Source organism: Oenanthe melanoleuca, chromosome 2, assembly GCF_029582105.1.
Source record: "Oenanthe melanoleuca isolate GR-GAL-2019-014 chromosome 2, OMel1.0, whole genome shotgun sequence".
Taxonomy (NCBI): Eukaryota; Metazoa; Chordata; class Aves; order Passeriformes; family Muscicapidae; genus Oenanthe; species Oenanthe melanoleuca.
The window spans coordinates 74584197-74608456 of NC_079335.1; the positions used below are offsets into that span (position 1 = coordinate 74584197).

At 36.8% G+C, this 24260-nt stretch overlaps 1 protein-coding gene across 5 annotated transcripts in view; it reads right to left on the minus strand.

Moving 5' to 3' along the window:
• CDH18 (cadherin 18) overlaps positions 1-24260 on the minus strand; it is a 479267-nt gene that overhangs the window by 224430 nt on the left and 230577 nt on the right. For 3 of the 5 annotated variants that reach the window (XM_056485312.1, XM_056485313.1, XM_056485310.1), the window contains exon 1: positions 3936-4117. The exons of 1 other annotated variant lie outside the window; for it this stretch is intronic. The gene's annotated coding sequence lies outside the window, so the exon portion shown is untranslated. Of the gene's footprint in view, positions 1-3935; positions 4118-24260 lie in introns of those variants that run through there. One more of the 5 variants, XM_056485311.1, reaches the window with a different exon arrangement.

Sequence of the window (24260 nt, forward strand, 5' to 3'; positions counted from 1 at the left end):
GTGGGGAGTAAAATAATGCTTTGTCTTTTCTATGATGACAAACCCAGCTTTAACTCTACTCAGGTTTGAATGAATTCCACAAAAATATAAATGACAATTGCCATCAAGAAAACTATATTTCTCACAGGCCTCAAGCAACTGCTGAATGCATTTTCATTATATAAGGACTGCAGATGTGCAAATGCTACCAACTTGCTTGTCAGTTACTTATAAAGCTGCATGACTATATTATTCTGGTTGTGTTCAATCCACAAAGATATTATTTTTTAAAAAAACCCAACCCCAAATCCAACCCCTGAAGCAAAAACTTTCTCCACATAAACACAACCTCAAAATAGGAGATCAGCCTTATTCACTCCTTTCAAATCTCAAACTGGTTTACTGGTTTATTTGAAATTCTGTTGATTCTCTTTGTGCATATTAAAATCAGTCAAAAAAAAAAAAAAAAAAAAAAAAGTAATGGTACATTTTTAAAGCCTTCTTTTAAATATTACAGTATTAACTGTTTACTGATAAAACCTGGCTTTTGAGGACAAAAATAATCTTACCCTGCCAATCTTTGTTCTCCCTTATATGATACCTGATTTGTTTAGCCCTCAATTCGGAAGTTTCTTAAAAATTCCACTTCCATTCTTTGAATTTCCAAATTTCATGTAGCTTCATTTGCTGGAAATATGAAATTGTGTATAATTCAAAGCTGAAGGAATAGAGTAATAGAGACAATAACACTTCAGTACTAGCTAGGTTCTATGATATTTTTTAAAAAACAGTATCATGCAATATTCATTCTTCATTCTATAATTATTGTGCAATGGTCATGTCACACAGAAAGTTATAGAGTGCTTTAGGACTTGTCCAAGTCTGCCCATAAAGTATATGATGAAGTTTAAGCACTTCACCCTGATTTATCACCAGACTATACACATAGTATTTAAACTGCAGCTCAACTGATCATGGAAAATAAGTTTTCCACTATAATTAATGCTAATATGTCCTCAATTACATAGACCCTTGTAGGCTGTGCTGGGGTTTTCATATGGAGTTTCTTCTTATGACTTTTGCACATGTATCATCTTCCTCTAAGAGAAGATGCATAGAACCTCTTCTATGAATGCAATCACTTTATGCTGTTGCAGGGGTTTGCTATGTACTTTGTCCCCTTCCTGCTCTGTCAGTTGCCACCTTTATTTTGCATTTCATAAGTAATGAAACTGTGCCCCATGGTGTCATGATGGCTGATTTAGGCCCCTTTGCAGGACAGGTCTGCCAAGGCTAACTAGCTGTTAGCTGTCCAAACAGGAGCTCCTGTTCATGTTCATGGAACAGATGACTCACTGGTGTTTAGCTGGTTTTATTCAATCTGATAAGACAGATATTTTTCAGCACTAATTGTATTAACAGAAATGCAGCTTAACCAGGAGCAGGAGCTATAGTTAACAGAATTTTTCATACCTTTCAAGTTTCATTTATCTGACAGAGATAAAGGTTGAAATCAATCTTCCATACAATCTTATTGAGAACTAGTAATTTAATTGCTCATGTTTGTAATGTTTAGAGCTCATATGTTAAATGTTTAGGAGTTCAGAGACAAAATTATTGAAAAAAAAAAAAAAAAAAAAAAAAAGAAGTCACTTTTAAGTACAGATTATTCCCTGAAGGGTATTATGCAAATTTCACACACCACAGGAATGTCAGTTCTGGTGCAGTAACAATTGTGCCTCTCTGGTGGGCACACATGCACCCTCATACACTAATTTTGGATGCTGAAGACATTTATCCCCAGTTGCTTTATAACTTTGCACATGTTCATCAGAATGACTACCATGAATTAGCACAGCATGCACCAACAAAGTGTCTGAGCTACAGTCTCTGCATTGCAGGATAAAAACAATAAACATCATTTTTAATGTAGGTTGTAAAGGACAATGCTCTCAAATTAAGCTACTTGAGGAATTAAACAAGACAAAGTATAAAATCTTTGACTGGAATTTTGTCCTAATAGCAGAAAGTCTTACAGGACCTTCAGTACCTGCAAGTGGAAGGCATTTAGTTTTGGATCTCACCTGTAAATGGTTCAGTCAGCAGCACACTGCCCCCTAAGTCATGCCTGTGCACTAGATTTGCTCCTGTGTAAAGTAAAGTGCTGTCTGACACAATATTTCTCCAGTCCATTTTTAGAAGCAGGTAACAGTGAATGTGTTGATTTGGTTGTTTTCTTGATTTGTTTTGTAGGGGTTTTTTTTGATTGTTTATTTGTTTTCTGTTTGATAGACATTTTCTAAGCAGAAATGACAAGGTTATTTATTGTAGTCCTTAAGTAAGATGATTAGTAACTTTAACTACAAAATAAAATTATTACATTGTTTCCATAGGTGCACATTTTAAATATTTTTAAAAGGGCCACACCTTAATTTGTATTAGGTAACTATACCATACTATGTCTTCTTCAGAAAAGTATGAAATGAAATAAAATATTCTGTCAAAGGCAGTGAAGTAGGTTAGGGAAGCATTTCAGGTATTTCTCTAAATCTTCTTACCTTTACAGTTAGGCAAAATGCCAAACATGTGCCAAACTTTTAAATACAATTTATATTTGCCCTGAAGACAAACATTTACTATCATTCAGTAGAAAGACAATTTATGCAGAAGGCTTCAGTGTTTTCAACAACTGTGTAAGGTTGACTGCAGCACAGAAGTAAAGATTTGAAAGGAAGGAGCTATTCTTAGTGTCTTGGAATGAAAAATGCATTCTGTACCTTGAATATAGGGAGTGATTTTATCACCTGTGCTAACTGAAGTAATAATTTTACCTGTGTTTTCCATTGTATTTCTTTTGATCGTGAAAAACTAATGGGGCATTGATGCACATGAAATTGAATTTATCCCAAGCCCTAATCTGAATGATGAACTACATTAAAATAAAAGAAATGCTCATACTGCTTTACAGAGATCCAGTCAGAGAAATACATGCAGGCATCTACGTTTGCCACGTTTCATTGACTTCTGTACCCTGTCCTCCTTGTATCTTGTCACTCATGTACGCAAAACAGCCTCTCACAGGCACACACACAGACACACACACACACACAGGTTCAGGACTATGCTGTTTTCAAATACACGCATTAGCAAAGTCATCCTAAGGAACTCCTTGCTTGCCAAAACACTCGGTTTCAGACCACTGACAGTTCCATCAGTCAAAATGTGGTGTGAACTACAGGCACACAGTAGTTTCTGTTCATTAGGAAAGGAACTGTTGGGGTGGGCTAGGAGGAAATGAAGACAGGACTTATTTCTGCCTGTGCATTATTTACAGTGCCCTTTACACAAAGTAAAGTTAGGTGACTGCTTAAGCTTCAAAAAGCAGCTAAAGGTAAATCTGCAGGAGGTCAATTTCAATCCTCAGTCATCATATATAATGTTACAAACATGGGGGGGGAAGGAGGGAAGGAACCCAAAACCCTGAAGTTGCTATTCAAATACCAAGCTTAATGTTCTTCACATATATTTCAACATGGCATGCGGTTTTGTTGCATTAAAAGGCTCACATATGTGAGTTGAGGTAAAGAATCAGCCTGCCGTCACCATTAAAATGCATCTGCACATTACCCCCATAAGTTCAGGAGCAGAACTGTAGGTATTACGAACACGGTCACACACAAACACATACACAGAGCGCCGCTGCCTTTCTATGCCTGTATTTTGCAGGTCCCTGTGCAACTGCCTCGGATAAGCAAACACGTTTCTACAGCACCACAAGGGTAAGGCTTGCGTACCAGCGGCAACTTTAACACAGACAAATTACAGGTTGTGCACCCACTACGACAGCATTATTGCACAGAACATTTTGCGCTACTTAGAAGCTTGTGTTAGCGGCACCGCTGTCCAGAAATATCCACGTTGCCACATATTAAAGTGTCATTTTATTTAAGCCTTACCTTGGCTGACTTGCCCTAACTGGTGACAAGGCACTTTAATTTATAAGAAGCAAATGGGGACTTTTCGCAGCGCTGGCGGCACAGCTGCTCGCCGTCCTCAGAGAGGCACCGGGCCCGGCTCCGCATCCCGGGGAGCCCGAGCCCCGCGCCGCGGCTCCTGCAGCGCCGGCACCCGGGCGATTGGCCGCGCCGCCCCCGCCCGCTCCTCCTGCCCGCCCCCGGCTCTCCCTCCCCGCCTTGCTTTCCCCGTCCCCGGCACTTGGGGGACGCGGGCACCCTCCTGCGCGCAATGGCAGACCCGGGCTAGTGCCGGCTCTCGGGCAGATGCGCGATTCATCCATCCGCACACCGATCCATCCATCCATCCACCCACCCATCCGTCCGTCCGTCCGTCCTCCCGTACCGACCTAGCCGGCGCGTTCGGGCACAGGGATATCTTTGTCCGGTAACTGCGCGGCGCTGCGAACCCCCCTGTCGGTGCTGGAGGTGCAGAAGAAGGACGGCCCCAGCCTGGTGACAGCGAGCCCCTGATTTCGGTGCCGGGAAGGGGGGCCGGGAGCCGGGAGGGCTGGGCTGCCGAGCGGGGCGGGAGTGCACAGAAGGGGCGCACCGCCGAAAGCGGGCAGCACGGCACTGCTGTGGCAAGCCGGCGATAAATTTCCCTATTTCTGTGCAAAGTCGTCACAGCCTGCTAAACGTTCCGCTGCCGGCTCGTTCTTCAGCCGTACGCATGGTCCGGCTGTAAGATTCAGACTGAATGATGCCCCTAAATGCCTCCTTCCAATCCTGGTGGGGCACAGGAGGTGTCACATTAGCAACCCGTTCCCTACCCTATCAGCCCCACTCCTTTAAAGATTTCCTGGCCCGTTACACCCCTATATTCATATCACTACACCAGTGACTGTAAGTTGGTGGATAATTGTGCCATTTCAGGCTTGTCTGGATCGAGGCAGGCTGGCTGATGCAAAAGTAATTCAAAAATCTGGACCTTGTATAACATCTTTACTCCAAACACACCTTATTCAGAATTAAGATTAATGGCATTCTCCTGATTCAGGGCTTCAGGAACGGGGCAGCCGTGTCAGACTCTGCTTACTCAACCTGCTAAAGCAGCGTATTAAAAATGTAATTAACATATAAGTGAAAGCCCAGGCACATTTCCTGCTGGTGCAAAGGAACCTTGCTTCCAGCCGGCAGGACATGTACCCTGGAGTGAGCCATGAAACCAGAGCGTGCTTGAGTCCCAAAGCTCCAGCAGGAAATGACAGGATGAAAGAAAAGAAAGCTACTGCTTTTTTTTTTTTTTTTTTTTTTTTTTTTTTAATGTATTATGGGTCAGAAGCAGCATCTGAAGTATAAATGATAGGTACCCCATGTACAAATGATCTAGATTTGAAAAGCAGAGCTGAAAAGAATAATTCTACAATTTAACATAACCAGAAGGGAAGCTGTTACACCAGATTAGATGGAAAGAACAACACTGCTCACTGAGATCACTTGGACTGCTGGATTTTGAGAACTTTTCAAACAAAATTGCTCTGAGCTGCTCAGCGATATACATTAAAAATGATTTTGCTAGCAGGATAGAAGCAGCTAGTTGTTTGAATTTGGGGGATGCAAGCTTGGAGAGAATGAAATAGAAGCTATTTCAATTTGCTATTTCTACGTCCTCTGGCTTGCAGCTGCAGCACATATGAATCAATGCTTTAATACACAGTCTTCAGAGTGTTCTCTCTCATGCAACTTCTGTTAGGTTGTGCATAGCTCCAGATTCAGACAGATCTCATGATCTGGGGGATGGGCTGCTTATATCCAGATGCTTTACTATTTTACTGCACTATGGCAGAAGCAAATTTTTAATCTCCTTGCAGGGAAGTGGTTGTATTAGTAACATGGAGGGGGGAAAAAAAAGGAGGGAAAAAAGGAGTTTCCTTTCTTTCTCCTAAGGTCCAGACAATTTAACGTGAAAACAAATTTATGTCAAAACATCCTCCAATGATTTCCAGTGCATAAAGTGAAAGGGATAAAATATAGGGTTACCTTTCAGCCTATCTACCCTTGGATGAAATGCTGCTTAGGTGTAAAAACCCAGGGATATGGCTGAAAACAAAACACTTTATTTTAAGGTCTTTTCTCAGTAATTTCCAGTGAATAAGACAGAATTATGAATATTCACCATATACTCAGAGAATATGTCATCAAATCATTTGTTTCTGCAATAAGATATTTGACAAGTAGAGGGAAGTCTTGATGCTTCAGAAGAGCATTTAGAAGGTGAAAATCTTAAATTCTTTCTTCTTATAATATAAAATAAATACATGCACATGCATTTGTATTGACATATTTCAGGGACTTCTCACAGGCAGGAGTAAAGAATATCTGTTTAAAGAGATTATATGCAGTATTGTAGGCTAATTTGATATACAATGATCAAAGATTTCTTAAGAATTCAAAATTATGCCATTTCAAGGAAAAAGCTGACAGTTTTAAAAAACTAGCCTCAACGAACTCTGACATTTCTTTTAAGCCTACATTTTAAGACTAAATACTGAGATTTGGTGTTATTGATGCTAGGTCAATCCTTTCATCAGTTTGAATGCTAAATGAATTTGAATTTGTCATGGGGAAATAAAGTCTGATGAAAAGAACCACAAAATGGTTCTGTCTGGGACTGCAGCAGTATTCCCAAAGTAATTCTAGAGAAATTTGGATGTAATCCCTGAAGTCATTGGATGCATGGGTCTTGTCTTAAGGAATCCAGCAAACTTACACAATTCCAGCAGTATATCAAAATACAGAACTTTGTCAATCACACCCATTAAGTTCCCTTCCTAGACTCAAGAGTTTGTGACAATGATTACAGGAGAAGAAGGAAAAAACAGGCCCTTTTTGTCCTTTCTAACTTGTGGACTTGCTATGTTTAAAAGCAATACTGGAAAGGACATAGACTAATTATGTAGGAAATACATAGCTGTACCAAAAGTAAACTAATTTCTACAGTTTACAGAAAAAATACTGTTTTGCTGCTCCAGTTAATAAGTAAGTTACAGAACATGCTCACAAAATCAGTCTCTCTTTGGGGGTGCTTAATATGTTCAACATGGATTGATGGTTTTGCAGTTGACTGCTAGAGAACTAATCACTCAGATAGTATTCAACCAATTAGAAAAACACTAAGTGGTTCATTAATATATAAAGTAATGAAAATTCCAGGTCATTTATAGATTACAAAGTTCCTGTACACAAGACAGATAGATGAGGAATGGCTAAGATCATATTGAGATAAGGATGTTGCCAAGCTTAAGTCCAACTCTTTCTTAGACATGTGTACTCTAGTAGCTGCAGTTGAAGAAAATGAGCTCAGTGGCTGCCAAGAACCTCTGCTCACACACTGAGAGCAATTGCACTGGGAATTTTCATGTTCTGGTTCAAAAGCACCAGGGAATAACATAGTAACCCCTACCTCCAGGGGCAACTTCTCAGTATACAAAAAATTACAAACACCTTCTCTTTTCCCTAGATTTGAAAGAGTGAATACAAAGGATTTTACCATTTCCTGACACAAATTTCACATTCACAAATCTTTATTTTTCTTCTCAGCTGCAGTGCCTAAGAACCAGTCCCAGCCTATGTCTGAAAACATTTGCCACTCCCCACCAATATCTGTTTCTTGCCTTAGTAGATGAACATTTTTATTTGCTGAGTTATTAATAAACATTCTAAACAGCTACCAATTTATGCAGAAATGAATTTTCTTTAAAGTTTGTGTATGATTTACTAATGACAGCTCTTTAGAAATTATCATCCAAAAATATATCAATAAGGCCTACAGCTTAAAAGCATCATATGTCAAGCTGAATATAAAAATAATGTATATAGTTTGATGATGCATCACAATGGGACACAGTTGACTTAGCACACTAATGCCATTTCTTTTTCAAAGAGGACCTAAATGCAGTAAAATATAAAAATGCAAAAATAATTTTGACATCAAATGCGTTTACAATGTTGTTACATTTCTATCTCTAGATAGCTAACAGAAAATCATACCAAAATAAATTATGGCAGTCAAAATTTTCATTTTCTGATATGTAACAGTGGGACAGAAATTTTTAACTTGTCTAGTAAATGAACATACAGCTGAGCTATCTTCATGTTGCTAATGAAGACTCTCTGGAGGTTTCTCATATCATACCTCTATATTTTTATTCTAGTAATGTGAACAAATATTCGGAGGAAATAGGATAAAGTCGATTTATTTTGCATGTGGTCTCTCTGAATATTCTGTAAGGCATGAATTTTCTCTAGAAAATTTAAATAGTTGTTTATGAAAAGTTAATTTTTTATATAGGTTAGCAAATTCTACACTATATTAATTGCAGAGGGAATGGCACTGCTGATACTTCCTTGGCTCTTTCTACACTAAGCATCACTGGAGTATTTTCTAATAAAACAACAACATCTGTTCCTAGATATATGATGCCAGTAACAGTTGCCAGTCACAAAAAACTTGTGATAATATAGTCACTTGCCTTTAGTATTCCATGAAACAGCAGGCAAAATACACTGACAGGACTTGGAAGAAAACAACATAATGCCTGGCATTTTGCTACCTGTTACCATAACACTCTGAGCTAATCAGTCCCTTTCTGAGTGCAGGAAAGATAGGAAAAAAAAATGTATATAAAGGACCATAACAGAATAGCATGGTGTGTCAATCTTTCAGTCTCTGCATGGAAACAGACAAGGAAGAAGACTCAGCTGAAGGCAGTGAAGTGATTAATTTGGACATTAGTAGATCTTTCTGCCCATCCCATGAAATTTCACACTAACATTTATGGTAGATACCATTCAATCAAGAAACTTGCTTAATTGGGGTGTTTCCTAGGAAACTAATACAATTGTGTAATTGAAGATCTTGCACAGACCAGTGTAAAATGGAATACGACCTGGTGACTGTACAGTGTTCATGTGTAATGGGTTGCATTTTTGTAAGTTTAAAACTGCCAATGAAATTATCCTGATGTTTTTGAAATTAATGTAGGCAAAAGTAAACTTTTTTCATACACAGACTGGAATCAAATCTTCACTGCTCAAGGTTCCCTGAATTGTTGCAAATGGTTATTCAGATACTCTGTATAAAATGTCAGATACAAATATGTCAAATTATGAACATTACATATATGTTATGAACATTACTTTATGTTCAAATCAGGAACATTACATTTGATGGAATTTGGCTCCTATAGCTAGTAGTGAGATAGAACCTTCTTTCTGACTGTAACAAGAGCTTTAATAAATTTTTGCTTAGAGGTAGGAAAATGCTAACAAGCAAAAGCTTCTGGGAAAATATAAAGACAGATTTTCATAATATCATCCAAAAGGACATTATTTCTGGGGCATATTATGTATTTTTTCTCTTTACTAGGATAAAGAACTTGCTTCTCTTAGACTCAGCATTCAGTAGGCTAACAGCAGATCAAAAAAAGGGAAATGTAAAATGTCACAAGAGGATGATACAACTTCTACTGAGGCTGGAATATCCTTTCCCTTGAAACCATAATGCTGAACGATGCTGAGGATATGGAAGGAAAAATTGTGTAATTTTTTTATAGAGAACCTTCACTGAAACTTAGCAGTCCTTCTGAACCTTATCCTGTACTCCCTGTACTATAGTTACATGCCTTTCCAGTTGCTCTTTTTTTAGCACTTCTTCCAGTATGAAGATATTTACAGATATTTTTTTGCTCCTTCCAAACAGCTACATGACCAGCAACATATTTAAATATAGCAGTATATGATTATAGCTTCATGCACCACTGAGAGGAGTCTGGTTTCCTCTTCCTTACCTCCCCTACTTCATCAGGTATTTTTACATTTTGGTAAGACCTGCCCAGGACCTTCTTGTCTCCTGGCCAAAGAGCCCCAGCTCTCTGCTTCAGCTGATATGATGGGTGTTCTGATCCATGAATAAGGTACACAACTGTTTGCTGCACTTTCTCTAGTACATGCTCATGTATTGGGTCCTGGGGGAGGCAAGAATGGGACTCAGCACTCCAGATGGGTCTCAGCCAGGCAATGGACAACTTCCCCTAAGCTGCTGGTAATGCTCCTCTAATGCAGCCCAGGATTCTGCTGGCCTTCTTTGTCACAAGGGGAAAAATTTGCACTATATTTTAGTAGTCATGTTTTGTAATTATAACGAGCACTAATATAGGACCAAAGCTGAATTTTGAAATTTGCTGAGCTTTGTAGTAGAGCTCCTAGTTGTTGAATCACCTATAATTTGTGGGACAACAGTGTTTAATACAGGGCTGTACAGTCAGTTAATGTCTAATCCCAGTGGTTTTCTTAACTGGATTAATTTTATTTCCAATTAGAGTAGGAAAAATGATGTTGCTGAAAGAGGAAGAAACTAAGGGGAAGTGAAACAAAGGATAAACTTTTTTCTCCCTTCCAAATTCTGAAAGCCTAGATTGACAGCATTTTTTTAGAAGTGTCAAACGAGAAAACAAGGGTAAAAGCCATATAATGCCATCCACAGTGGCACCCTTCAGCACTGTGTCTGATGGTTGTTCTCCCCCATAAGGGTTAATGTGTAGGCACACCATCCTTCCTATTCTGCAGTGCCTAGCCTTGTATGCCTATACCCCTGCAGTGTGCTTAGCACAAGTAGTAGATCATAGGATTTTATTGAATTTATAAAAGTTCCAGTGGTGGTAATTCTCCTTTATCACCAAGGTAAAAGCCCCTCCCTGCTGTCCCTCTGTTTCATTCCTCTAGCCAGGCAATAAGACAACAGAAGAAATGGAAATAAGAGTCAAGTAAAATGCTGATTCTTGCTCTCGTTATTTTTTCATAAAGAATATTGCAGTTTCACAAGCCAACTACAGTCCTCCATGTAGATAATGTCATGGCTGCCATTTAATTAATAAAACCACCATCTACTGGAATGCTTCTCAGGATGTGCTTTTCTTTTGCCATTTGCTTATTAGTGCCCACTGTAACTAATTTAAATTAAGAAAATTAAATTATTAATTAAGAAAAAGCAAGTTTATGACTAGTATGATCTGTTTAATAGGCCAAATAAGCAACAAGAAATAACCTCATGTTAGATGGTGACAAACAATGAAGCAGAGACATATGTTTGTTCTGTTCCCCAAGCACAAACACAACACAGAGTTTCCCTGACTAATAAATTTACTTTCATTTTAATTAAAATGGAACATTTAGTTACATTTCCTCTGTTCTGTCAAAGAATTAAATAGATAAATGGCTAGCAGGAGAAAAAATGACAACATTTTCTTTAGTGCTCCAACTGCACTCATAAGCGATTACTACCCATCTGTTCAGTAAAGGTGTAGGAAAGGCATATCATATAAAGCCTTATTCCCTTAAAAAGGCTTGCTAAAATATTTTGAGTTTGATCCTATATCTTCCAAAGTGAAAAAAAGATTTTCAAAAAGTAGAATTTGTCTCTTCTGTCTTAGTATAACATTAGATAGATAAGCTGTTGTCATTATTTTAGTCTTCTGATTCCACCATTAAACCAAAGCTCCTGGAGAGTGGCTCCCCTTGAGGAAATTATTGCAATGGCAATTCCATGGATTTTTCTAGCCAAGAAAGAGCCATTAAGTAAACAGTCACATGCAAGACAAAACAGAAGACTCCACTCACTTTGTCTGGTAGTAAGCCTAACTACCAAGGTTTGATTGATGTGTATAGTCCAAGAAGGTTCTAATCTTGCTTTAAGAAAGTGCAGAATTGAATTATCAGCCACTTGGTATTTTTATTTTCTGTTCTTTAACGGCTCTTGTATTTGGTAACTCAATTTACTGGCTTTCAGGAATCTTGAAGAAAATATATTCCATCTAGCAATAAAATGCCTCATTCTTTCAGTCATTTTAGAAATGTGTAGTAAACAGGAGAAATAAAAAATGGTACAGGATACACCCAGCAGTGTTAAGTGGAGTGAATGTCATCATTGGGGAAATACTCCCTGCTACAGAATAACTGAAAGTTTTGAGCTGGATGAGACCTTTAAAGGCCATCTAGTTTAAACCCAACTTCCATGGGCAGGCACACCTTCTGCTAGATCATTTTCCTCAAAGCACCATCCAAAATGGACTTGAACACTCGCAGCAGTAGGCATCCACAACTACCCTGAGGAACCCATGCCAGTGCCTTACCACCCTCCAGGGAAGAATAAATCCAGTCTAAATCTACCCTCTTTTATATTAAAGCCATTGTCCCTTGTCTTACAACATGCCCTTGTCATAATTTGTAGTCATCTTTACATACTGGAAGATTGCAGCAAACCTCTCCTGGCTGAATGACCCCAACTCTCTCAGCCAATCTTGACAGGGGAGGTGCTTCAGCCCTTTGATCACATCCTCTGGACTCACTCCAACAGGCCCATGTCCTTGTTGGTGTGCCCAGAGCTGGACTCGGTATTCCTGGCAGGATCTCACGAGGGCAGAGCAGAGGGGGAGAATCACCTTCCTAAACCTGCTTGTCATGTTTCCTTTGAAGCTGTTCAGGATATGGTTGGCTGTCTGTGCTGCAAGTGTACATTGCTATCTATTAAACAAAGAGAGAAATTCTTTAGCAACCGAAAAATGGCAAATCATGTTCATCTTCCAAAAACAGTAAGAAGAAAGATCCACAGAACCACAAGGCTGGTCAACCTTACTTGCATCCCTGTATAATTTATAGAGCAAGCCATCCCCAAAAAGCTTTACAGGGCAGCAGCCTGTCTTGGATTGAAAAGTACGGATTCACCAAGAGAAAATTTTCCCTGACCAACTTGTCTCCTCTGATGAAACAACAGGATGTAGAGAGCAGGCCAAATACCTTCCCTCAACATGAGTAAAGCTTTTCAACACATTCTCTCCCAGTATCCCCATAGTCATACTAAAGACTTCATTGGTTGGATGGAAGAACATAAGGTAGTGAAAGTCTGGCTGGACTGCAAGACTCTGAGAAACACATATCAAGAGTCTGTATTGGTCTAAATGCTGTTTAGCATCTTTGCCAACATGAACAGTAGGACAGTATGCAAGTTGACAGATGAAACTGCATTGGAGAGTTCTTTGAAACTGCAAAACTATGCTAAATATCTTAAAAACCAGACCAGTACTTCCTTTTCCTTTCCTGTATTGACAATAGCAAAAGTATTTTGCATGTTAGTCACCTATAATAGCTTTGCCTGCCAGTCACCCAATGAACCAGCCAGTTTCATATCTCACGTGATAAGAAATTCTATTCTCAGTTGGCTGTGATAAAGACCAGCAAGTCAAATTCTTATAGATGTATAGAATCTGCAATGAGGAAAAAAAATTGCAGAAATTGTCATGTATTACTAAAAAGGCTGGACTTACCTATACAGATGCAAATAACAGACTATGCAGTAAGAAAACTACTGGTTTTACAATATTCATTTTTAGAACAGCAGAAAAACACATTTAAAATTATGATTGATAAAGAAGAGTTAACCAGTTGTTCCTTAAATAATTTTTAAGATAAGAATATTTAACAAGATTTTCAAAGCTAAAAGTTTATTTACTCTCCCTTCCTAGTCCTTTTTATTATAGGGCTATAGATCACTGATCCTTTCTAATTCTTCTAAATTATTCAATACAAGTCGAGCTTCATTGTTGTAAATGAAAACTCAGTGTACACTATGCATAAATCTATGTATTTAACATTTCACTGCCTGTATTTTAACACTTACCGTATGTGGACTATTGTATATTCAGATGTTTTAAGCTTATACTAGGTAATATTAATTTCATTTAATATTAATTTGATTTTGACCTTACATGCTCTGTTGTACCACATCTAAAAATATTTTTATCAGTGGCATTTAATGGAATCAGTATCACCATACCCTAAATGAATAGGCAAAAATCAATCTCCAGTTCTGTTCTTTTTTGTCCCAATGCAATATCAGTATTAATAAACAGACATTATTAAGTTCCAACACAGACATTATTAAATTTAAGATTTTATTTTCGTGTCCAAGACTTAAGTCCTTTAATAGGCCTTTTAACTATTAATGTATTTTTTAATTTCTTTGTTTCTGCTGAAATGTGTTTTTTTAAGCCTATCTACTGTAAAAAGATTCATAAGTATCCCCAAAGTTGGAAGATAAACCACTCTTTATCTAATGTTAGTCATTAACATGCTTCTGTTAATTTTATGGAAACCTAAGTTCAAAAAGCCTGTTACAGAACATACATTTTCAGAACTAGTTTGGGGACAGCTCAGACTTTTCTGCCTGGAAAGTGTAGATTTTCTCTGAAGTCCTCATATAACTAAGGGGAAAGAAGGAGAATCCTAAGCAGAAACACTGCTTGAGAGCAACTGCAACCTCTCAAGGTTGTCCAAAACCTTCTCCAAGCCCAGAGGGGGAAGCCAGATGAGGTACGAAGAGCATCAGCCATCTGCACTGATGGGATCCCCGGGGGGGAGCTGCACACCTGAGGGCAGCAAGGCATGCAGCAATCACACAAACTGCTGCCACTGCATGCCTTGCACCAACCACCACAGGCTAACCCAGGAGCACATACACAAGGGAAGGACACTTGAATGCCTGTAGCCTGTGTCAATAATGGATAGACTGAAATTTTCTTCTATTTTTTTTTTCTCTTTTTTCTAAACTGGTCACACTTCTACTTCCCGTGAGTAGGCTTAGTTCCTCATTTTTTACAAGGGGAACCAACCCCTTAGAAACCTCTTGCTGAGTTAGATTTACTCAGTGAGTTCAGCAGTAGTACAACAGAACAGGGAAACAAGCAGCCCTTAGCACCTTTAAGGGTGAGCAAGCACTGGGAATAGCTCTGGAGCAGAGAGCACATCAGAAGGCAAAGTCATCTGGCTTTCAGACCAGCAAAAGCCAGCTCCAGAACTGATAGATATAATAACTTTAAACTGCTGATAACAGGGAGAAGCATTCATATAAATGGATGAATTAAAAAATTACGGTCAACTTAAAAAGCCTTGGTAGATCTTTTAGAAGAGTTAGGAAAAGGGAATTTGATTTTTTTTGTCTTTTTCAAAAAATGTCTAATTTCTTTCACTACACTCTTCCATCAAATAAAACCAGTGATATATATAAAGCAAAAAATTCCTAAATAAAACCAAACTCTAGCTATCTTTATATAAGAGATAATAATATTTTATTATTAAAGTTACCATCATTTAAGCATTTAAAACATCTTAAATGCAACTTAAGCAAAGAAATAACTGTATAATAGTTACACATAAACTGGAAAATCAACAAATAAAATGCCCCATTAAATAGTTTTTTAAAAATTACTTGTTTTTCAACAAAAATTCACAGTAATACCTGAAAACCAGGTTTTCTTCCTATCTGTACTTAAGACAAATCTTAGTTGTATTCTGGAAAGAAAGTCAATCATCTGCATACTAAAATTGGTTCTGGTTTTGAATGTCTTGTATGTTATATGGTTTATCAAAATAGGATCCCATGTCTCCACTGCTGTTGTGATCTTGTGAGTTTTCAAAAAAAGTTTCATCAAATAGATCTAACTAAGAAGAGAATGAGAAAGAAGTGATGTTTATTGATGCATAATATGCCAAAATTTAGAGATGTTAAATTGATGACTCATATCAGTCTACTGTGACTAAAAAATGTTAATTGACTTGTAGAGTAGATACTATTTCATAATGTCAAGGAAATACCAAGAACCAGTCATGACTGATTATTTTTAGAAATTCAAATCTTATTAGTGCCTCAAAGATACCAAAATTTTTGTGCACATTGAAGTTTCCTGCCGTGCAGTTCTTAGGTAAACCCAAAACATTTCCTGAAAGACATTTCTGGCATACCCTAAAGTAGATAAAGTGTCTTTGTAATGTGCAGCAGTATCAATATAGTCTGTCTTTTCAGCTAGCACATTTTCTTGAAGACTAGCATGTTGAACTGATGTTTTGCACAAGAGGCTCTTGAGACAAACGAACAAAATGCTCTTCATTCACAGTCTTTTAAAGAACAAAACTGGAATGATTACAGAGATTACAGATTACACTCCTGGCTTGCCTGATGAGTTGGATATAACTGCCAGTATAATAAAGTTTAGTCAGTGTCAATGATGACATCCCCAAAATTGAAGACACTCTCCAGCTTCTTTCATAGCTGCCTGATGAAAGATGCACTATCATCAACAATACACTTTTGCTTTTTGCTATTGAAATAGTCTACAGACGAATTCTGAAATCAATTTATTTCTTTCCTCTGAATAAAGAAGCAGGCAAAACAGATGGAAAAGCCTCCTGTTATGGAATTCTTATTTCTATAGTACCTTTAGTTTCATTATGACCCTCTCCTTATTTTGCCCTTTTCCACTCTTCAGTTTCTCAGAATGTGGGAAAATGTCTGGGAGTAAAATCAGACAAAAGTGAGAAATTATATTCACACTCTAATAGGAGTTATAACAGTACAGAAATTTTAGGGTGAAATGCAGTTGCATCCCAGGATAGGATGTAGTCATCATGCCTGATTTCCCACCACAAGACATGCTAAGGGAAATGAAATGGAGGATGGAGTAGAGTAGAGACCCTGCAGAGAGGCTTTGATAAAATCCTTGCAAGAGAGGGACCTCGGTGGTACCTCGTAGTTGATAATCCCCATAACAGTTGTTAATCAAGGGAGAAAAAAGAAGATATCTTGCTGTTGAACCATGATGAGATCACAGATGTCACACTGATGAACACCTCCATCCCAAAGCTACCTGTCTCCAAGGTTACCACCACCCCTCACAGAGAAGCATTTTATATTTTATTGACTGTATCTTAGAATTTTACACCAATCAGTGACACCTTGACATAAAGAAATAGTATAAAATTAAGAATTTTAAGAAAGTTAGGGAAGACTCCATTGTAATTGTTGGGATGAGACGATGGGCTGAACCTTTCTTCCCCATAGGGACTCATATCAGGTAAGAGCCATACTCTTATGCATGCTGAATGATTATCTCAAGGCAGTTTGTGTTAGGGGTTAGAGCTTGTCAGTGTATTTCTTTGAATACATTTTTTCAGTAACAATCTGCGAACCTTAACCTGTCATAATCTTATTAATAAAGAGTGTTCTGTAAACTTAGTGTGACTCCTTCAGGGGTGCTGGCAGTCACTGTCCGAAGGCAGTGTACTCAAATAAAGATATGGAGACCTGGGAGGGGTCCCAGGGGACCCTGACCAAGTCAGTCCAATCACTCTCTGATCCAGAAGGCTGTTCAGTGTTTGGTGTTCATCCCATAACTGGATGCTGACAGACTGGTTGGGCACAGGATCTCGGCTTTCTTGTGAGGCTGACTGTCTTTATCAACACAGGTTTAAGGAAATCCCTTTTCACATGATACAATGTCTTTGGTATCTCCTGTACACCTTTGCTTAATAGCAAATGAGAGCTTGAATATCAATTTTTTCAGTGGAACACATGGTCATTATTTTATCACTTTGTAGAGTTTTGTATTTTCTTTCTTTATGTTCCACTGAATTCAGTGCTACCATATACCACAAAACTGGTTCTTTATACAATTTTAGTTTTTGTCATCGTTATACTAGATTAGTCCCTGGATTCTAAGAAGATTCATATGCATGACCTAATTATTTTAGAGTGAGCAGCTTCCATGTTTGCAGTGACTTTCCATGTGCTTGCATGATGTCTAAAAGGTTTCTGCTGATCTGCTTCGATAGTACAGTTTTAGAACATTTATATAGTTTAGATTTAGCAAATGTTATCACAAACTTCGCATATCACTATTTCTTAATTAAATAATGTTTTCATATTTATCAGGGATCACTTGTTACAAAACAAAAGTTTTTGTTGGAATCTGTGTATTTCCTACAATGCTAAAATAAAATCTCCAGCAACAAACTGGGGTTCATTTTGTAGTCAACACTAGAGGTACACTAAAATAATTTTTGTTGAATATTTTACAAATTTAAGATCAAGTCCAGTATGTTATTACACTGAGGAAAGCCATAGAACATTCAATTCACTATTAATTTCACTGATTCTACAATAAGTGAGAGCTTGCCAACCCTTTACTTCTCAACCAAGATTTAAATCATCTACTTTGAACTGAGTCAACATGATTAATTACAGAAAGAACTCATTAGTGGGACCTCTTAAAAATACAGAGATTAATGGAATGGGAATTGGGAATTAAATTCTGCTACTGTTAACAAATTTCACTGTTGTTTCCACATGCCATTTACAAAATTACATTATAGTTGCTGGCCATCTAACAGTTGGATCACTATAGAAAGATGCAAATGTGTCAGCAGATTAAAGACAGACAAAATAACACATCTTCAGCATACTAATTGAAGGTAACATAGTCCTACTGTGGGAATTCATTCTCTTTATGTGAAAAGCATTACAATGTTCTACATGTTCTAGGAGTAAACAATTGTCAGACAATGTAGCTCTACCAGGATACGTATGTATACATCTGACTGCCAAATAATGAAAAAGATATTTGAGGACCATACCAGAATAAAACGAAGATATGGGGATGCACTCACAAAAGTGACTCACTGAAATGATTCAAGGTAACTTCTCTTTATATCTGTCAAAGGATCTTATACAATATAAAATATTTAGGGTTTTTTTTCATTATTTCTTTCTTATATCTAGGGTAGGAACAGAGATATATTTGTATTTTATTCCCTTGAAAAAATACCCCATTCATTTCCCTAGCCTTTCTTATACAGGTTACTTTTTGACAGAAATAGTAAAACCTCATTTTTAAGTCTTTTTGTTCCAGCTCTTGCTGGAATTTCAGTGAACTCCGTATGCCTTTAGTATTAGAATTTCATCTTTATCTTTCAGTATTGATGTTTTTAATAGGTGTTGAATAAAGTTAGGTTCAGAGCTTTCAGGTATTATTTTTATTCATACTATATCCTCTTTTCTTGTTTTTAATGTCAATATAAAATTATTATTATTATTTTCTGCTAAATTGCTATTTTTCATTCTTTCCTGTTTGCATTTTTCTCTTTGTTCTCAAACAAACTTGAAAATATTTACTGTTTTTTTTTTTGTTTGTTTTTTTGTTTTGTTTTGGTTTTGTTTTGTTTTGTTTTGTTTTGTTTTTTGTTTGGGTTTTTTTTTTGTTTGTTTTTGTCTTTGTTGTTTTGTGGATATTTCTTTCAATTTCTCTCACATTTTGAAATTCACATAACTTCTTACATGCATTTGTATTACTGGCACATTTTTTACCTTTTTTTTTTTTTTAGGGCTGAGTAAGGTTGCTACAGCATTATGTTATTCCTTGAAGACCAAGAAAAGACCTCTTTTAGCTATAAAAGTTGTGTTGGAATAAAATTAATATTTTGGGCTCCTTACCTATGCTCTTCCTTTTCAAAGGAATAGGTAGATTAAAAAGTTAAAAGAAAAAGATTCTATCCCTTTTCCCTCTTTGTAATTGTTGCTTCAAACAATTGTTGCTGAACACCAAGATTCTTTTAAGTTGGCTGTACTGAAGAGGAGGAGAATGTGATTGACAGCTTTAATCCCCAAACACAATGGCCCATTCTATTGCCAAAGAACAGCAAGTTCTTTGTGGTCTGTGCAGAGCTTTCTTGAGAATTGATGGGGACCATAAAGTGAGCTACTGCTTTTATTACATTGCACTTCAAATGCAAGATGTATTTCTTCAGCCTCATCTTCTCCCATACAAATACCAACCTAAATTTATTTGTGCATCTCTACAAAAACATCACACAACTGCCTGCAAGATAATGAGTGACAAACAGCAAGAATGAGTGCTCTTTTTGGCATAAGTGCAGGCTAATACAAACATAAATGCTTCTGAAATTGGTTTAGGGTGACTGGTCTTTGGGAAATGACCTATCAGAAAGGTATAGAAAAATTTGCATGAATTCAAAACACATTAAACACAATTTTTAAAGGGAAATAATTTACTGATGAGGCAAGAATTATATATCTTTGTTTCACAAGAAAGAACAAAAGTTTTGTTTAGGATCATTTGAAGAGACAGAAACAGATGAAGCCATCCTACAGGAAACATTCTCTAAAAAAACCTAGAAAAAAAAATATCTCCGCCTTCTCCAACATTTTTTTATTGCATCCGTTTTTCCTGAGCCTGACTGACTCCTCAGACTTGAGTATGTGTTGCTCAATTTACAGAGATATAGAACAAGAAAGATAAAAAGTTCACAATACAGGAAACTATTCTAATTTAAATTAAATACTGAGAGATTTGACCTTTGATACTGTGGTATACCATGTTCTTCAAATGAAATTATGCAAATCAGATGTTTTGGATATTTACTATCTCTTATCTCTGGATATAATACTAAAGATCATTGCTTAAAATAAATGGAATGTAAGTATTTCTTTAAAATAAAATTAAAATTCAATTTTAAAGAATTGATGAAAATACATTCACATATTCTCTTTTTAAGAAAGTAAACCTAAGGGAGGAAAAAAGAAGAGAAGGAAAAGTAGTTTACAGGAGGTTCCTTCATCAAAGTGAGTGTTAACTCACAACTAGTTAGACAGAATAGGAGCTGATGAAACAGCAAAATGGTAGAGTGATCATTAACATGATACAGTTGTACTTTTGTAAGTAGATCCCATTTTCTATGTTCCAAAGCACTGGAGCCCAAGGCTGTCTCATCAATATACATACACAGTCTTGAAGGGAGGGTACAAAGAGGAGGGTGTGGTCTGTGTCCTCCTTGTTCTGATATTATCTCCCTCCCTAAAGTGTGAGGCAAATCCTTCAGAAAGTATTCCACAAAAATTGGTAGCTGCTGCTACTTCCTGACACTTCTCAAGTCTTGAGTTTTTCACCACGTTTGTACACCACTGCTGTTTTTTCAGTATTTTTTCTTCTCCTTTTTTTCTTCCTCCATTTCTAGCAGCAATTACCCATCAGTTTCCCTGTAAAATGCCACTGCCCTCTTCCTTTCTTCTCCAGTCATTTAAAAATAATAGGAAAACCCAAAATTTAATCAAATCCGTGTATCTGTTCCCATACTGTAAGTGAAATGCCAATACAGAAGTTATTTTACAGGGGGAATCTATCAAGTAGTGCACTAGTTGCAGCACTGGGGCAAGGAGGGCACAAACAAACAAGGCTCTTCATTTTAAGTCTGAGTAAGCTAAGCAAAAGTTTGAACCCAAATGTTAGAGGTGAAACCCTAATTGTGAGTTTATTCCCCATATTCTGTCCTACTGACCTGACGTTAAAAAACTCTGGCAAAAATTTCTGAGAAAGAAAATTGTTCTTGAAGTTTCACTTTTGTTTCAAGGTGCAGACATTTCCCAGTCTCTCTCCTCAGGATTGCTACAGACAATTGAAGCTGTCAATTACCTTTCAATATTTAAATATAATCTCTGACCTTTTTCATACTTTATGTATCCAATTTTTATAATTTTCAGATATTTTAAACCTAGTTCTATATCTTCTACATTATGATAGAACAAAGATACTATACAAACAGTAAACAAGATTTAGGATAAAAGATTTAAAAGGGATTGCTTATTCACAAAATATTCAATTGCAAACATTCCCTCTCATCCAGCTGTTGAACAATTCACCTGTTGTGAAGTTTACACAGTCTAAAAGGACAAAGCTAATGAGATAAGTATTTAAAGGGGGAAAAAAGGAAAAAATACACGAAACAGACAAACAAAAAACCCACCCAGAACTCTCTCCCAATGCCTCAAATCAACAAAATGTACCAACAAAAGGCTTAAAATTTCTTTTTTTGAAACATGCTTCATCTTTACAGTAGTGATATGCTTTTTATTTTCCTTACCTTTATTAATTGGGTTTCATTAATTTTCCTGACAGCTAGAACCTGTATATTAGTGAAATGGTAATTTTGGACAACTTTCAAACAAGCACATTGTCACACTTTGTCACCAAGGCTGATAAAACCTGTAATTTTTAGCTACCTTGTCCATTGACACTGTTCCTGTGTCTAAAGATCATGCTGGACTAAATTGAACTCTTCAACACTCATTTCAGGGGACTTATTTTTCTCATCTTGGATAATTCTTTTACCTTCTCTTTAGAAGCATCGCATGGCTCTCTTCACATTTTTTGGCAGTAAAATGACCTGAGATATGCATTATATTTTAATAGTGGCCTTTTTCTGTGTGCATATAAATAATATCACTTTCTCCTTTTTTTTAACTTTTTTTTTTTTTTTTTTTGTCCCACTCCTGCACATTTAGGGGCAAATTGAGGTTTTTTTTTTTCCTTTTGTCATATTAGGATATTGAAATTTATTTTTGAGGCAATTTTCTGTGATGATTCATTAGAGTTTTCCAAAGAGAGCAATTTTCAGAAAAAAAGTGTGCCATCATAAGAGAAGACTGGATCATGAAAGAACTTAATTTTGGAGTATTAAATTTCCTTCTGTTGAATTGCTCTGCTTTCATTAGGAGATAGATAAGAGGATCATTCTACTAGCTGTGGCTTGCCTTTCTCATAATTTGCCATATAACCAATATATATTTCACCTCCATGCTCTCCCATTATTTATTTGACCTGCAACTTAGGAATGCAAAATTATGGACAAACCTTAATTACTCAGACTTCTACTAAGCATTATAAAGTTGCCTTGATTCTTAAGTAGATATATTTCTTTCTCCTCAAGTAATCCTGAAGTCACCCTTTTAATGAACAATTTTACAATTTCATTTTACAATTTCATTTTGCAATTTCATTTTTGAATCTGCCTAATATGAGATGACACATAAAACCAATTTTCTTAAAACACTGGTGATAAAGCAGACAATTTAGAGAATTTAAATATGCTGTATACCTAGAGAGGCCAATTGGAAAGGAGGCTAGACAGTATTAAAGGAATAAAGCAGGTATTTATTAAGAGGCCTTTTAAGGATACACCTTGGGCAGTACAAGAGCCTGGCCAAGGCTACACCCAAGATGGATCACACATTTTCACACTTTTATAAGTTTTGGCCCGTTTACATATTGGGGTTAATTGCCCAATTACAGCTCCAGGTTATGAAGACCCATCCTCCCAGATTGCTCTCCTCAATTTGCTGTTATTTATACTTTTGGGGCACGAAGCTGTAACAGTTCTTAGGCTGCAAAGGATTATTTTGTCTAACTAAACTGTGAAGAAAACATGCTAACACTTTATATGAAGTTCAAAGTTACATACTAGTGCAGTACAGAATTTGGAAAATATGAAAGCTAAAACTTAAGGCCACAGATGAACTCAAACCCATGTATCAATTAGATGTTTGACATGGATACCATAATATCTTGTTTGTGAACACATAATTTATTCAACTAAGCTGGGTTCACTTTGATGAAATGCAGAATTGCCTAAGCTGCATTCTAACACTTAAATTATTTCTGAGGCTCTGCATCAGACTAAATAGTCTATACAGATCCCAAAGCTTTTTCTATACTATCCCATCCTCTTCTAAGTATTCATCTTGGTCAAAAAATAATATTAGCAATTTAAAATCATTCAAAACAGTCTTGAAAGACATGTCATCTCAAGTTTCTCATGGATTCCTGTTTGAATACCTTTAATTTCAGCTGATGTTATGTCCTCCCTCACTACAGGTGAAACTCTTCAGTCATTTGAGAAAGAGGGAGTCTGTTCTGTTCACATAGTTTTCTGCCTAAAAGGATGAGCAGGGGAGTAGTCTACTTCTGACTACACTGTCTACATAATGATTGCAAAATCAGAGCAGACTGTGGGTTTCCCTGGGTCTGTCCAGTGCCAGTGTAGCAAAGCAAAAATTAATTCTGGCCTTAAGGCAGGGAAGAAGACCAGCTGTCAGTACAGAGATGGAATAAGCATTTTTAAGTGGGAATCAGTTCCTCTTCTGCTTGAAGAAGGCTGCTGTAAAAATATCCTAGTCAAATATATTTATGTTCCAAGAATATATGGTATAAATTTTAAAAAGAATCATCATATGAAATTGAGAACACGTTTTTTACAAATTTAAGCTGGCAAGAAAATAATGTAATTAGAATATACATTTAGGATAAATTTTATGAATGTTACATTTGTTTTCAAAATATGTTGACACTTTGCACATGCAAATTAAAAATTGAATTATCCATATGTATAAAAGCTACATTTAGGTAAAATATACTTCAATCCAGAATTCACTGAATAAAGTGTTTCTTTCATAGGCTCCTGAAGTAATGCAGATGTAAGAAGCTGAAATGAAATTTACTGACGTCAAAAGTCTTTTCCCCGTGCAAGTAACAGAAAGCAAAATATTTTTAATATGAAGAGTTCTGTCATTTTTTTAAGTAGAATTCAGTT